General features: G+C 39.1%; 1 pseudogene; it reads left to right on the top strand.

The window, feature by feature from the left end:
* The first annotated feature begins 6,492 nt into the window (after nt 1–6,492).
* LOC116761770 lies at nt 6,493–7,593 on the top strand (annotated as a pseudogene).
* Nucleotides 7,594–7,859: the final 266 nt, after the last annotated feature.

Below are 7,859 nucleotides of genomic sequence, written 5' to 3'. Positions count from 1 at the left end.
TTCTCAGCAATTCTGTTCCCAAGAACCTGTGATTGTGTAAGAAGAATCATTGTTTAAATTTTGGTTAAAAACTCATTTATTCAAGTGTTCTCAAAATGGGTTTTTAACTATTCAGAGGAAGAAAAATGCAAAATGTTAGGCCTGAGGGACAGGGGCCTAATAGAGTTTTAATAAGTAATTTATTTTTGTATTCCATTATGGTGAGCCTGAAGTTGGATAGTGGGAGGAAGGGAGAGGTAAGGAGTGAGATGCCTGGGATCTCCCTCCCGACTAAAAAGGAAAAGAATCACGAAGAATCTGGTGTGAGGATTCAGGTATATAATCCCAGGTTTTAAGAAACGTTTCTTGGATTATGGCATATAAGAATTCAGCTTTGCTCTCAAATGGAAAGAAAAGTTCTTGTATTTGAATGGGGCAGGGGGAGTGAAGCAGGAGAGACAGTTAGCATAGGAAGTTCGGAAGCAGAAATAGTTTGAAAAGGGCAATTACCTCATTCTATCTGAAAGAGCAAATGAATAGTTAAAGGCTTTTAAAAGAATCAATTTGAAGTCCCTACACAGAAAAGCAAGATGTTGCGCTGGGGACCCAGGAGGCCCAGAAAGCCACTGTGTCTTCCTAATGTCACACCAAGGCCCCACCTCAACGTGAGAAACTGTTTAATATGAGAAAAGATGCAATTTGGATCTAGACATTTGTAATTTTCCCTATCTCGGTCTAAATCTGATACAGCAGTTGAGTAATATTTCTATTGTTTTGATAAAGAGATGGACTCATCTGTGTGTGTGTGTGTGTGTGTGTGTGTGTGTGTGTGTGTGTGTGAAAGAGAGAGCGAGAGCGAGAGCGAGAGCGAGAGCGAGAGAGAGAGAGAGAGAGAGAGAGAGAATATATTTTGGTCCATTGCCCCAAATCTGCAGTAATCACTACCTCCCCTGGTGGCCATATCCATAATTGCAGGCCTGTGTCTTCACATGGCCCCTTGGCAAAGGCAATGAGTTTTGTTTTACAATGATTGCTGGTCTGTGTTTGTCTCAGGGTACGAATGATGTGGGAACATGAGTACCAAATGCTCCAAAGGTTCCAATTAATAGGACCGTGATATCCTTAGGACATGCCTGGAACTTCCATTGTGAAGTGGAACCCCTGGCTCTGGAAGGACATTTGCCTTTTTTTCCTTAATTCTGGGTAATGACTCTCCCAATTTCTTCCTTCTTTCCCGACTTCTTGGCACTCAGCACCAGAAGTACAGTTAAAGGCTCCTTCTCTGCCCGACGAGGAGAGCCATATTCTTTAACATTAAGTCCCCTTAAAGGGCTAGAGAGCTATTGGTCCTTCCTTCCTGGATCAGAAACGCGGGCTGTACCCGAAAGATCTGTGGCTTGACATCTATTGATCTGAATTTTTGTTTCATTCCTATTTCTGCTCAAACAACTCCTGGTTTGCATTTCTGTCACTGTTTTAGTCTAGTATCCTGGCAACCACCTCCGAGGTTCTTACTGTCTGACAAGAAAGGCAGTGGGGAGGGAGAAGTGGGAGAAATGTGTCTTAAGTGGGGTGGGGGGAGAAGGTAGACATGAGGGAGGGTAAGGTAGAGAGAGGGGAGGAAAGAAGGGGAAGAGAGAGGAATCAGGAATTATGCAAAAGGAGAGAAAACATGAATTGAGAAAGGAACGGGGATGAGATGGGGAACAGGCAGGGGGGAAGGCTTGTGTTCACCTGGCTAGGAGTCACCAGGGCCCTGGTACCTCAGTGGTGACCCAACATGAGCAAGTGGGTAAATAAATGAATGTCCTAACATCTGACCCACTCCAGCCAGAGATGGCTCACTTGGTGACCCTGGAACCCAGGACAGTCCCTACTCCCTGAGATGGGAGGACAGGCAGGCTGCCGGTGAGAAGCCAGTCCTCTCAGTTAGGAGGTGACTTTTAGCTCAGGGGCTCATGACCCTATCTGGCCCTCACCCTGACCTTGCTGCTACCTCTAGCTCACACCCAGATTCTGGAGAATTCTTCTGGTTTCCAATTCATGCACTATTTTCCCTTGTCCCAGCTTCCAGGGAGCTGCTGGTTGAATGAAGTGATTTCCAGTGAGGTACCGTCACCCCTCAAAAGGAGCTCAACTACTGGCTACTCTGAACCTCGTAATACAAATATGTATAATAGTTTTCCTTGGATGCTGGGAGACTCTTAGCAACCTATATTTTCCAACGCATCTTAGGACAGCTGATAGGCTTAGCCAAAGAGCACCTTGGGCATTCGAAAATATGTTCCCACCTCGCTAAAAACCAACAACAAACTGTACACGTGCACTTAACAATGTGTAAAGTGTTGCTATATACTACCATAAATTTTTCTCCTAAAGTGTTGGGATGACTTTCCTGGTCTTGCCATTGGCCAGTGGGTGTGTTGATAAACTAAAACCACCACTCTGTGTTTTAGGAAACTTTACATAGAGCGGATATTCATGCTGCTAAAAGGGGAACTTTTATGCCATCATTCTTTGAAAAACATAACTTGCCAAAATGAAAACAAGAAGCAACAGTAAATCTGAAGAGTCCTATATTCTTAAAAGAAAGACAAACAACTCTTTCTACACATTAAATAAAAACAATTTTTTGTCACCAAAATAAAGCGGGAACATTTCTCAACATATTGAGATCAACACATCCCTGGTACCAAAACCAGACAAGGATATTATAAGAAAATAAAATTATTGTACAATACCATTCATGAATAGAGATACAAAAATACGATACAAAATATTAGCAAAGGGAACTTCTTTAACTATATAATGAGTATGTACAAGATATCCACAGCTAACATCATAGTTAATGATAAAATACTGCATTCTTTCCTCTAGTGTTTGGGAACAAGATAAGGATGTCCACAATCTCATTCACAATCTTAGGGGAAAAGCGAACAATTAGAATTAACAAGTGAAATTGTCAAGACCACTAGATACAGGATCAACATAAAAATTAATACATTTAAAAGAATTTAAATAATATAAATTATGTTCTTAAACTACAATATAATTACGTTAGAAATCAGTAATAGATCTGGAAAGTCCTCAAATATAGGAAACTAAACAACACACTTCTAATTAACCTATGGATCAAAGAAGAAATTACAAGGAAAATTACAAACTATTTTGAATTGAATGAAAATAAAAATACAACACATCAAAATTTGGGGGATGCAGCTAAAACTCTGCTTAGAGGGAAATTTATAGTAATACATGCTTATAGTAGAAAAGAAGAAGAGTTTCAAATCAATGACCTAGATTTCTAACTTATTATTCTATTCAAAGTTATTCTAACTAAGAACAGCAACTTAAACCTAAAATAAGCAGAAAAAAAATAAAAGAGAAAAAAATTAAACAACAGTGAAATTGAAACAGAAAAGTAACAAAGCAAAGCAAAACTGATTATTTAAAAAATTATTAAAATTGACAAACCACTAGCCAGACTAATCAAGAAAAAGAAAGATGACATAAACTACCAATATCAGGAATAAAAGGTCATGACCATAGATCCTACAGAGAGTAAAGGCTAATAGGGAATATTATATATAAGTATATACCAATAAATTCAGCAATTTAAATGAAATGGATAAATTCCTTGCAAGATACAAATTACCAAAGCTCACTCAAGAATAAATATATATCCTAAATAGCCCTATATCTAGTAAGAACTTCTTTTGTAGTTAAAATCCTTCCCACGGGGGCTTCCCTGGCAGTGCAGTGGTTAAGAATCCGCCTGCCAATGCAGGGGACACGGGTTTGAGCCCTGGTCCGGGAAGATCCCACATGCCACGGAGCAACTAAGCCCGTGCGCCACAGCTACTGAGCTACTGAGCCTGCTCTCTAGAGCCCGCAAGCCACAACTACTGAGCCCCCATGCCACAACTACTGAAGTCTGCGTGCCTAGAGCCGTGCTCTGCAACAAGAGAAGCCACTGCAATGAGAAGCCTGAGCACCACAGCGAAGAGTAGCCCCTGCTCACTGCAACCAGAGAAAAGCCCGCGTGCAGCAATGAAGACCCAACACAGCCAAAAATAAAATAAATTAATAAAAAAAAAAAAACTTCCCACAAAGAAAAACTCCAGGCCCAGATGGTTTCAATGGTGAATTCTGTGAAACATTTAATAAAGATAATATCAGTTTTACATACACTCTTCTGGAAAATCAAACAGAAGGAGAAATCACACCCTAACAAATTCTATGAAGCAAGCATTAACCTGGTAGCAAAACCAGACAAACACATTACAAGAAAAAGCAAAATAAAACTACAGATCAATACCTTTCACGAACATAGATGCAAAAAAATGAAGTTTAGTAAATCATAACTACAATATGTAAAAGGATCATGACCAAGTGGCGTTTATCCCAGGAATGCAAGGTTGGTTTTACATTCAACATTAATGTAATTCACCATACTTATGGAAGGAAAAGAAGAAAAATGCATAGTATCATCTCAAAAGATGTGAGGAAGAGGAAGAGGAAAAAGAAGAAAAGGAGGAGGAGAAGGAAGAGGGGAAGGAGGAGGGGGAGTAGGAAGAGGAGGAAGCAGACGCAACAGCAGCATTTGATAGAATCCAACAACCATTCATAATAGAAACTCGAGGCAAACTAGGAATAGACGGGAACTTCATCAACCAGATAAAGATGATCCATAGAAACATATAGCTAATATCATCTTACTGAGAGACTGAATACATTCCCCACAAAGATCAGGAGAGAGAAAAAGATGTCTGTTCTTACCACTTGTACATGACATTATACTGGAGGTTCTACCCAGTGCCATAGGCCAGAAAAAACAAATAAGAGGCATACAATTTCAAAAGGAAGAAATACAACTGTCTTTATTTGTAGGCAAAATTATAGTCTGTAGAAAATCCTGAGGAATTTACCAAAAAAAAAAAAAATGCTGGAATAAGTGAATTTAGAAAGGTTGCAGGATAACAAGTTAACATAAAACAAATAATTCTATTTCTATGTACTAGAAAGAAACAATCAGGAATTCATATTTTTAAAAAACACTATTAATGATAGCATGAAAAATATAAAATACTTATCAAAAGTTTGAATAAAAGATATACAAGGCTAGTACCTCAAAAACTTCAAAACATTGCTAACAGAAATGATAGAAAACCTAGATAGATGGATAAATATACCATGCTTGAGAATTGGCAACATCAATACTAAGACAGCAATTCTCACCAAATCAATCTCAATCAAAGTCCCAGAAGGTTTTTTTTTTTTTGGTAGAAGTTGACAACTTGATTTTAAATTTTATATTAAAATGCAAAGGATCTTGAATACCCAAAATAATTTTGAACAAGAAGAACAAAGTTGGAGGACTTAGACTACTTGATTACAAGATTTATTATAAAGCAACTCTAATCAGGGCAATGTGGCATCTGTATAAACATACATCAGTGAAATAGAATGGAAGGTCCAGAAATAGATCCATATACCCATGGTGAATTAATTTTCAACAAAGGTGCCAAGGGAGTTCAATGGAGAAAGGATAATCTTTTCAAAAAATGGTTCTGGAACAGTTGCATATTTGGAAGTAAAAAATGAACCAGATCATTATCATATCACACCATATATAAAAATTAGCTCAAAATGGATCATAGATCTAGATGTAAAAGCTTAAACTATAACACTTCTAGAAGAAACCATGAGAGAAAATCTTAGTGATCTTATATTTGGCCAAAAAAAAAAAAAAAAAAAAAAAACTAAACTAAATAGGAAACAAAAGGCATAAACTATAAAAGAAAAAATAATTTAGTTGGTTTCCAGCAAAATTAAAAACACTTGCTCTTCAACAGATACTGTTATAAAAATGAAAAGGCATGTCACAGACTGAAAATATTTGCAAAACAGAATCAACAACGAATTTTTATGTAGGATATATTTTTTTACATGTATAACTCAATAGTAAGACAAATGGCCCAATGAAAATGGTAAAAGATTTGAATTGACATTTCACCAAAGAAGATGGCAAATAAGTGCATGAAAAGATGCCTTACATCATTAGTCATTAGGAAAATGCAATTCAAAACCACAATGAAAAAAACAAAACAAAACAATGAGATACCACTTCACAACCACTAGAACGGCTCAAATTAAAAAGACTGCCCACTCCAAACGTTAGTGAGTATGTGGGGCAACTGGAACTTTCATACTCTGCAGGTGGGAATATAAAATGGTATGGTCACTTTGGAAAACAGATAATAGTTGCTTAAAAAGTTAAAAATAGTTTCCCGGGGCTTCCCTGGTGGCGCAGTGGTTGGGAGCCCGCCTGCCGATGCAGGGGACACGGGTTCGTGCCCCGGTCCGGGAGGATCCCACGTGCCACGTAGTGGCTGGGCGCGTGAGCCATGGCCACTGGGCCTGCGCATCCGGAGCCTGTGCTCTGCAACGGGAGAGGCCACAACAGTGAGGCCCGCGCACCGCAAAAAAAAAAAAAAAAAATAGTTTCCCATCATGGAGGACCCTAGAGATAAGGTGCTTCAGGACCACCACAAGAAGCTGCTGGAGCACAAGGAGATGGACAGCCATCTCAAGGAGTTAAGGGAACAATTAAAAGAACTTGCCAAGCAGTATGAAAAGTCTGAAAATGATGTGAAGGCCCTACAAAGTGTTGGGCAGATTGTGGGTGAAGTACTTAAGCAATTAACTGAAGAAAAATTCATTGTTAAAGCTACAAATGGACCAAGATATGTTGTGGGCTGTCGTCGACAGCTTGGCAAAAGTAAGCTGAAGCCAGGAACGAGAGTTGCTTTGGATATGACTACGCTATCATGAGGTATTTGCCAAGAGAGGTAGATCCACTGGTTCACAACATGTCTCATGAGGACCCTGGGAATGTTCCTTATTCTGAGATTGGCGGGCTATCAGGACAGATTCAGGAATTAAGAGAGGTAACAGAATTACCTCTTACAAACCCATAATTATTCCAACGTGTAGGAATAATACCTCCAAAAGGCTGTTTGCTATATGGACCACCAGGTACAGGAAAAACACTCATGGCATGAGCTGTTGCTAGCAAGCTGGATTGCAATTTCTTAAAGGTTGTATCTAGTTCTATTGTAGACAAGTACATTGGTGAAAGTGCTTGTTTGATCAGAGAAATGTTAATTATGCCAGGGACCACCAGCCATGCATCATTTTTATGGATGAAATAGATGCTATTGGTGGTCGTCGGTTTCCTGAGGGTACTTCAGCTAATAGAGAGATTCAGAGAACTTTAATGGAGCTACTGAATCAAGTGGATGGATTTGATACTCTACATAGAGTTAAAATGATCATGGCTACAAACAGGCCAGATACAATGGATCCTACTTTGCTTCATCCAGGCAGATTAGATAGAAAAATACATACTGATTTACCAAACGAACAAGCAAGGTTAGATATATTGAAAATCCATGCAGGTCCCATTCGAAAGCATGGTGAAATAGATTATGAAGCAATTGTGAAGCTTTCAGATGGCTTTAATGGAGCAGAACTTAGAAATGTGGCTCACTTAGAAATGTTTGCACTGAAGCAAGTATGTTTGCAATTCTTGCTGATCATGATTTTGGATAGATCTGGCTTACAACATCCCTATTTCCTGGCACTCCTGTGAGTGATGCTTGTAAAGCTAAGAATGGAGTATAGCACAGCAGTGACATTCAACAAACAGTACCTGAGATCTGGTCACTACAGGACCACACAGGTAGATGCCCCCTGTTTTCAGCCCAGGATCACCCTCTCAGCACAGAAGCTCTGCTTCAGTTTACATGCAAGGTCTCTCTTCCCTCCTTGATTACCAGAGAACACCTACTTCCCTGACTCCTGACCAAGTATGGATT

This window comes from Phocoena sinus, chromosome 11 (genome assembly GCF_008692025.1).
Source record: "Phocoena sinus isolate mPhoSin1 chromosome 11, mPhoSin1.pri, whole genome shotgun sequence".
Taxonomy (NCBI): domain Eukaryota; kingdom Metazoa; phylum Chordata; class Mammalia; order Artiodactyla; family Phocoenidae; genus Phocoena; species Phocoena sinus.
This window is presented reverse-complemented; position numbering and strand designations above follow the sequence as displayed.